The sequence below is a fragment of the Centruroides vittatus genome, unplaced genomic scaffold (genome assembly GCF_030686945.1).
Source record: "Centruroides vittatus isolate TY-2023 unplaced genomic scaffold, ASM3068694v2 scaffold_324, whole genome shotgun sequence".
Classification (NCBI taxonomy): domain Eukaryota; kingdom Metazoa; phylum Arthropoda; class Arachnida; order Scorpiones; family Buthidae; genus Centruroides; species Centruroides vittatus.
In genome coordinates, this window is record NW_027122701.1 from 1681318 (window position 1) to 1691177 (window position 9860).

Consider the following 9860-nt stretch of genomic DNA (forward strand, 5'->3'; position numbering starts at 1 on the left):
AACGTAGTTAAACATCAGATTTTTGATGTTTATTAAGGATTATTTGTATGTTGAATAATTGGGAAACATCGGAACTGAGAAACGAATCAAAGAAAGACTTAATTCGTCTCAAAAACTTCTAAAAATCATAAGATGCAAGTTGTTCGTAAGCTACAAAATTCGTATTTTTTAAAAATTAATTATATATACATATAATTATATAAATATAATATAATATACACATATGTAAGCTGAATATTAAGTAGATGAATTATATTTCATTTATTTCATACTCTTAACTCTATTAAATTTTAATACATATAAAACAAAAAAAAGAAACTTTAAAACAGGTATCTGTCAAATTAGTCATCTAAAAACACCACTGAAATTCTCAAGGTAAAATTGCACAATTCCCTTACACGATTCAAGTGAATCAAACAAATATTACGGAAAGTATTTAGTTACATTTTTTTTCAATCTGTTTAATAAAAAGATTACAGGTACAGGATTTTCTGACTACAAATTATTTAACCTTGATCAGAATTTCACAATAATAGTAGATTAAATCGTTGCAGTTATTATTGAAGTTAGAGTAGAGGAATCTTGAAAAAATCTGATGATATGAAAATAATTATCCTGAAATTATAGAATTGGTTTTAAAAATAATTTTAAATCAATTGTTTTTTAATTGTATTAAAAATTACGTAATTACAAAAGGCTAACAACCAAAATTATTGCATTATTCTCATTTCGTTTCGTTCGCAGATTTAAAGTATGATTTAATAAAATTAATTATTTATTTATTAATGATTAAATAATCATAATGTCTATTTTGTTTAAAATTTTATCTGAGAATTAAATATTGAATTATGTTTAACTATTAAATATTTTACAAAGCTGTTTATACGTAAATTGAATTTATATAGCATGAATGGATTAGTGACAGAAACTTAAAATACGAACTATAATAAAACATTTGCTATGTTGTGTTTTCCCCCTTTAATAGATTAAGTTTAAATTAATCTAAAAAGAGAGGAAACAAGGACGCACTAGTAAATTACATCTCTTTAATAAGAAGCCAATTAGAAATGTCTATATATAAAAATTTAAGTATAATATTAACAGAAGGCAGTATTAACGGTTATAATAATTTATTCAAATTAGTATTGCCTTTATTTTTAATTGAAGTACGGCTTTTTTTAGAAGGCAAATTTTTAATACCATTCCAGGGTCGGAATTTGCTTCCAATACGGCCTTGACCTACACCGCAACTCTGCTCAATTAGAACTGTTGAGTATGCTGAACTTAGCCGTTATATGCGGTAAGAAATATGTTCCGGTCGATGTCATTAGACGAAAAAACACCGACGAAAACTACGAGCGCATATTATGCTGATCTTCATTCTTAGATGAGAAAGATATTCTCTATTTTTATACTTTACAACTACCAATTCCTATCTTCCTGTAACAGTCCCTGAAGCTGTCGAATATACCACCTAAAATTACGTAACGCATAACTTTCATCAACCCACTTAATCCTGTTGAACACTTCATTTCATTTATTTACCTATATATATATAAACAAATTTGATTAAAATACAACAGAAAAATTACACACAAACAGCGTGAAGCCACAATTGACGACCAAACCTGTTGCCGCGTTCTATCGAATCCCAACTGTATTTTTAATTGTTGTTTCTTTTAAAATTGAATCATTAGAGAAAAGATCCGTTTCTTCTATGAAATTACCGATTTTCTTAACACGTGTTCCAAGTATTTTTTTCACACGTTTTTAGATTTTTCATTTCTTTATTAATGCACTTTCACCGAGTTATAATCGGTTATAACCTATCATACTCGGTGATAGGTTACAGATAAATGAAACTCACGACTCCGTGAGTGCTAACTTTAAGGGGCTGGAATCCGTTTATAGCTTAAACAAACTCTACTTTATTTCTTTTTTTTTAATTTAGAATTTAATTGAATCAATCGTCAAAAACGACTGTAATCGAATAAACTTGCAATTATTTATTGTGACATCGTAACAATGCGGGCTACAGTTTTTAATCATATTTTTAATGCATTTAATTTAAAACATATTCTTTCCACCTCAAATTATAAGTGGCTTGCCCCTGTACATCATACTTTTCCTTTAAAAATAGATTCGTGCCGGTCATCTATCTAACACCTTTCGGGGGAAAATATTTGAATTGAAATGACGTGACTTCCGGTTTGCATCGAAAGTTTATATATAGTTAATCGGGGCCTCTTACCCCTAAGGTTTCCACATCTTATCTCGGATTTCACCTATCTAACTCCGTTCTCAAGATTAAGGAAAAACAGACATGAGGACTGACGACAGTGAGAATTTATAGGTCTACAATTTTTTCATATTGTAGCCCAATTAGTCGATGATAACACAAGCTAATATCCCATAAACACGATGTAGAATATTTTCATTAAAGGTAAAGAAAGACGCAATAATTTTAAAACAAAACGAAAAAAGGTTTCGTCAAAGTCAGAAATATGAATTTTTCCAAGATTAAGGCAGGACACTTTGAAAAGATAAGTTATAATATTAATGGATTCAAAAGAAATTCTTGAATTTTCTTTGTCTTCGTCTTCCGCCATCTGTAGTTCATAACGTGAACTATTATCGAATCCGAAAGATTTTTGCTTAAATAATCGAAAACGATATTTAACTATATGAACTTCGGCCAGGAAGGGTAACATTTGGAAATAAATTAAATAAAAATAGAAAATGTGCAGCCAACGAAGGAAACGACGATTGTAAATGTAAATAAGTCATTTGGATTGAGAATGACCGATGAAAATTGATCGTTAGTTAAGTGGCGTTGGATTAGCGGTCGTACAACTTCTCTGAGTTTCAAATAAATCCTTTGTAAACACCATTGAGTCCGAGTTTCTGGGCGAGGTCTGAGAACAAAGTCGTAGGGCATTTAACTCGTTTGTACGGCATTTTTCCGTAATCCCTTTTTCTTTAACAGCAATGCGATTTTTAAATTATCGCTATTAGTTAAACCTAATCACCAAATCAAATTAAACTTTATCACCAATGAACTAAAGTTATGAGTTTTGTTATTTGTACCACTTCTTCGCTGTATCTCACAATTGTCTTATTTAAACAAATAATTTGAGGAAACTCTTTCCCGTACCCCTATGAAGTTACCAATGTAACGATTTTTCAGCTTTTTTGCAAATAAATTAAAACTACAAGAATTTCATAAATAGCACAATAAAATAAAATAATTTTTTACGGAAAATGAAATGTGATATGAAAAAATTTATTTTCTTAAAAACTCCAGCTGAAAGTTACCAATATAGTGCAATAAAATATATACAGGATGTCTATTAAGTCTGAAGTCTGATAGGAATTATATTGATCTTCGTTTATTCTTTTTACAGTTAAAGCATGACGCTGACTATGGAGGAACGAATTCAAGTTATTTTGATGGTGGGAACCTACAGTCAGCAAGAAGTTTCCAAAAAGTTTAATAGGCTCCATCTCTATCCCTGCGTGTAATTGGAGGAAAATCTGAATGCAGCTTATCAAACTTTTTGGCAATTTCTTGCTGACTGTAGGTTTCCACTATCAAAATAACGAATTCGTTCCTTCCTACTCAGCGTCACGCTTTACCTGTAAAAGAATAAACAAAGATTTACACATATCCCATGGTTCCAGACTTATGGGATACCTCGTATATTATCTGTAAATTTTATTAAATATTTTTTAAAAAATTTCCTTAATTTTAAATTATCTATATAAAATAAATCGAATTGTTAACTTATATTAATAACTATTATTGCGTTCGCTAAACGCATTTCTAGAATATTATAATGTATACATTTATGGAATAATTGATAAAAAATTAAATCAAATTTAATTTAATTTTGTTATTAAAACAGGAAAAAAAAGTTTAGAAATCATATTTAAAAGGAATGTATGCATTGTAAAAAGAAAAAAGACAAACGTATTATTTAAACTATAAAATTTAAGGATTTACATTATTTTAGCGGGAAAATAGAGTTATTAATTTATGATTAAATTAAATTAAATATCCAACAAAAATTTTCAGTTTTACGTAACAATTTTTGTATTATTTATATGTATTAATTTGCGCGAGTTTTTGTTTACGCTTACATTCCAGGACGTAATCTAAACATAAATCACGACCCCTAATTAACATGGAGTTAAATCGATTCAAGAATCATAATAATTGACAATAATTTAAAATGGTAGCATTGTTTTAGGAAGACCCTGTATATAAAGTTATTTAATTTGTATATAAAATTTATATTTATTGTGACTGTTTAATGTTGTTATAAACAATTAATGTCTACGTTATGGTTAAAATAAAAGAAAATTTTCTATAAATTATATTTAAAAAAATGAATTTATTTTAAAAATATGTATTACTTGTTAGTTAAATTATAAACAGTAAAGAAAATATTATTAACTTTAATAAAACGTTATTTTAATTGTGAAATCTTTACGTGAATTAATGTATGCAAATATAAGTTATATATTTATAATAATTTTTTAAAATATTTTAAAATATCGTTTTTAAAGAAATATAGGAGTTATTATTATAGTAATTTGAAAATCCTATTTTTAGCTTAATACGTTAAGAACAAAAACCATGTATGCAACTAAATATTAAAATATGATTTCTATTTTAAGATTTTTGTTGAGAAAAATTTTCAATTTTTATCAGAAACATAGATATTATGATTCGTAATAGACTACACTGGACGAATTCTTAAAAAAAAGTTGAATTTTTCAAAATTGTATAAATCCGTAATCAAAGAGATTCACACAAATTACATTTAAAATTATTTATTTGAAAATTCAGAAAAAAATAGTTTATTTAGGAAATGTACAGAGTTTTTACATGCAAATATGTACATGTCACATGACAGTTGATCAGGAATAGATCTAGTTATCAGAGGCTGTTTTCTGACATCTAATTATAGTTCGAAGATTTCATCTGGAAACAAATGAAATGTTTTAATTCTGTCGATAATGATGAATAAAGTTAAATTCTAATTAGAGATGCATTTTACCTTTATTTCTCTAGGATAATACTTTAAGAGCTGTCAAACCCTCCTTGATCGAAACCGCCGCCAAAATCTGATGATCCTAAGGTGTCGAGAGGTGCATCATCTATGTCACTACCACCTTCACCTCCTCCTAGACCTCCAAAACCTCCGAAGTCTCCTTGTCCAAAGTCCCCATCTTGTGCATAAGTGGATGCTACGAGGAGCATCATAGCAAAGAAAAATACCTAGAAGAAAAATAAATATTGTCATGTAACTGTAATTACGAATTATCCATTGTATTTAAACGTATATATTACGAATCGAATTAACAATTTACATTGAGATAAAATAATCTATTATAGTATATAAAATTAAATAGAAAAATATATTCTTATTATTATATACTTACCAAGGATTTCATTTTTAGTCGAGTAGGTAGTTAGAACTTTACTGTACGAGAGAGTTGGTTGTTGTGATGCATAACAAGAGACAGGCCTTCTATTTATATGATTTAACTTCCCGTCTCAGCTGACCTAATAAAACTAGTCGAAACTGGATTGGTTGGCAAGTAAGTGGGAAAAAGTAAGTCAAAATCAAATTTGGATACGGGGTGATTCTTCGTCATTTCCACCAGAATTGATAATATCTAAAAATGAATAACAAATTTGATAGGTCATTACCTCAAGTTCATACTAATATATTCATAGAGGAAAGGAACAATAACCCAAACGGAGGTTATTGTTCCTATATTGTTTTAAAAATTAATTTACATAATTAGCTATATCAGAAGTGTATAATTTCACTTTCAGATGGAATTTCTGCTCGAGGTATAATATTTCTCCACTTTTTTTTCTTCCATTTTAAATCGATGAAAATATTATTTTAGAAGAATAATATTAAAAGCATTATATATATTTTATTTTAATTTTCATCTTGTTTTATAATTAGTTTTTTTTAATATTTCGTATTCAAATATATTTTTCTAAATCTCGTATAAGAGATTTTTTATTGTTTAGAAAAATATTATGATTTTAATATTGTATATTTTATAAATCTAAATATATATTTTTTAGAACAGTCTATAAATTATGTTATAAATTTCAAAACTTTTACACTAACTATAGTTCCTCTAATTAAAAAAATTCAACTTTAATGCTTGTTTCGTCTTTCTACAGCAAAATTTTAGTTTTAAATAACTATAATTTGTTATATAACCTGTTACTAAGACTGGACTTTGATTTGTTGCGACCCTAAGCTATAAAATAAAACAGGCCCCTTTACTTAATATATGTAAAAATGTCAGGCCCTAAGCTATAGACTCATAACGCGAGGCCCTAAGCTGCAGTTTATTTAGTTTGTGTGCAAATCCGTCCCTCTGTTAATTTTTCGAAAGTTTTCTTTTTAAATTTTATTATTCATTTTATCAAATTTACTTTAAATAATAAACGAAATAAATTTTACACCAATATTCAAATCCCAAATTTAATTAATCATCATTAAAAATAGCTTCATAATAAAACAATTTATTTAGGTTATTAGACTATACACGCTTAGTTAGGTTACATTATTATATATTTTTGAATGCGGTGGGCTATTATCTGGTCGTTTATAAAAAATTTCAGTAGCAAGTATTATATTTAGACGTCTTAATATATCTGGTCACACTTCCTGAAGTAATGTATATTAATTCGACTAAAGTTCACATGTAATTATAAAAACTATTATATAATAATTAGAATATTTTTAAGTTATTCGTTTTTTGAGTAATTTATATTTTAAATAAAGACTCAAACTGTAGTCTTATTTAAATACAGTATAATAAATGTGAAGTTTACAGAAGTTTTATAGTCAATTAGTTTAAAATCATATAATTATTTACATAATGTGTAAATTTTAAGTTTTTCTCTGATAATTCAATTAATAAATTTTATTTTATATTCCAAAATCGCAACAACGGTGCGGAAGAACGAAATCAATCATTAAGCGCTCTAATGTTCGTAATATGTGTTTTAATTTGATTTAAACTAATTCTAAATTATATAATTAGATAAAATTAAAACTAAATTAACTTTTTATATCAATTTACGTGGTAAAACATGTGATAGTGTTAGGAGGGATTGTCCCGTAACGAGGAAACATTTGTTTTCATGTGAAAGAAAAAGTTTGCTTGCCCAGATTATAGCTCACGTTACTGTTAAGTGCAGTAAGATGAAAATAGAACGTTGAATTAATTGGGTGAAATTTCCTGGTACATACCGCAACTGTTATAAGTTAATACTAATTTTGTTTGAGAAATGCCCTAACTTTTTTTTTTCAATCGGTCGTTTAGGTGAGATTAACAAATAGGACCATTCTATCACCAGTTAAATGTTATATGGTCGTTGTTACTTTACTCTTTTCTTCTGTAGTTACTCTATATATAAATACAATAACAAAGGTGATATAAATATAACTATATTAAATAGATTATAAATCTTTAGATATAGATAAATTTTGAAATTAAGTGTAGTATAAGTAACTTATTTTTTAATTAGAAATTTAACTAAATTTTATTTAATATTTAATATAAAAAATTAATTCAATTTAAGATTTAATTATATTTTCAAAATTTATACTCTGATAATTAATTTATACAAGTATAAATTGTCGGAGGATAAAAGACCTTTTTTGAATGAATTATAAATAAGGAATTAAAAGTTATTCTTCGTAATTAATAAAAATGTTAAAAGTTTTGAGAATATAATTAATAATAAATTGTACAGTACATTTGTTACTTTTACCATAAGCTGAAGTTAACAACTTTAAAATTTCCTATCGAAGTGATAAATTTTAAGTGGTATCTTTATTTAGATGAGTATTACCCATTTAATGTTCAGTTATACTCAAAATATAATAAATTTTCCGTGAATGAGACTGAATTTAAGACCTTATTAAGATCGATAATAAAATAAATTAAAAGCCCATAATATTCTAAAACATAAAAATTATTCTACATAAGATTTTATACTGTGACATTAATCTTATTTTTAGCTTTTATTCAACAATTTTAAGAACAATTTATTGTTTTAAAATTTGGTATATATTTGACTATTTGTCGTATTTTATGGAATATAAGACGCACTCACATTTCAGAACAGAATATTTAGGAAAAAAATATTTAGTGTATTTAATTGTAGTCTAATGAAGAACGCTTCCCCTCCACTAAATTAAGAGAGAATACAACTTCATATTTAAGTCACAGGACAATTTTCGAGCCGTTTTTTTAGAAAAAGTTGCGTTTTATATGCCGTATATTATGGTAACTGCTTATAGAATCTTTATTAGTTGATATTGTCGTATGATTATTTGTTAATAAAACTTAATAACTTAAAAACCAAACAAAGTTTGTTATTGTTTTATTATAAGAGTAGAATGTATTTAAAAAAATATATTTCTAATATAGATTTAAACAATATTAATTAGTCACGGAAGTTAAAACAGGGACAACTAAAATTGAACGAAAGTTTTCTTCGCTTTGTGATTCATAATTAATTCAGGTTACTATTGTGCTTGTTTATTTCATTGTTTCTTTAAGTAGCATTATGTAATTATGTACACAAAGGGTTATGGTAATGGTAAGTACATCAAAATTGCAATAGGTAACTATGCTATTAAAATGGACCTAAAATTTTAAGAATTTTTCAACAAAAAATAAGGTAAACTTCTTATCTAGGATTATACAGAAATATATTTAAATTCTGTAAATTCTAAAACAAAGTATATTATTATAATTTCCAAAGAATGAGGAAACAGAAATATTGTGCATGTTTAATGATCCAAATTACGTTTTAGATTCACGTTGGATTCTTTCTGGCTGGGTGAAAAGGAACGTAGTAAATAGATAAACAAAACTTTTAGATTATGTTTCTTATCTTGTAAAATCTGAAATTTGATTGGTTATGTAAGGTTATATAAAGTAGATTTTATTGGTGACGAATCTCGTAAGATTTTATCAAACGTTCCAATGCACGTGTTTGACACTTCGCTTATTCGTTATGAATATTAAGAACCAAAGAGAGGTTTTCAAAAAATTCTTTAACATGTTTTAAAATTATTTAATATTAAAAATCCGAATTTTGATTATACGTTAAGTAATGAGCATAATGGACATGACATGTACAGAAGGACGTTGCCCTTTATTAAAAGTATTCATTCAATTTTTGAGGCTAAACAGAGTTATCTTCTATTTTTCTTACTACTTGAATATATAGGTCAATAATAATAATAATAATAATGATAAGTATAAATATTAGCCTATATAATCATTCATTAATCCTGAAACCAAAGTAAGCGGTTGTTAATTTCAGTATGGTATAAGCTAAGATTGAGACTGAATGGTTTGAATGATTCAAAGGTGGATAAAAGTAAATAAGAATTTATAACCATTCATTTACCTTAGAAGGGAAAGTTTAGGGAAAAAAATAGAACAAAATTTTGGAAAGAGGTCAGTGAGCAGGTGTCATTGACCGTTCTCCTAGAGACGACAAATTTCCCACCCTCTAGCGCTTGTTACGATCTGTCATTCTTAAACTAATAATTTTACGGAAGAGACTTTTTAAAATTTAAATCAATGTCTTTATATCATTTCTCCTCACAATTTTTATTTTAAACAATACCTCAAAACTTAAATAGGAAAGAACGGTAAATTCCTATAAATGAAATGAATAACCTAACTTATACTTTCCTAATACTTAAAACTAGTTATAGTATATAAAAAATAAAAATAATAGAAGCATATAGATGATTTTATCCTTGGCCTCTAGCTATCTCCATCTACAGAAA

The 9860-nt window shown here is 26.7% G+C and overlaps 1 long non-coding RNA gene across 1 annotated transcript; it reads right to left on the reverse strand.

The window, feature by feature from the left end:
• Positions 1-4878: 4878 nt before the first annotated feature.
• Positions 4879-5604, reverse strand: LOC136988266 (uncharacterized). Its single transcript, XR_010882734.1, has 3 exons — positions 5449-5604; positions 5064-5284; positions 4879-4987 (listed from the first exon to the last, which is right to left on the reverse strand). It is a non-coding gene; the product is annotated as an uncharacterized lncRNA (long non-coding RNA).
• Between the last annotated feature and the right edge of the window lie 4256 nt (positions 5605-9860).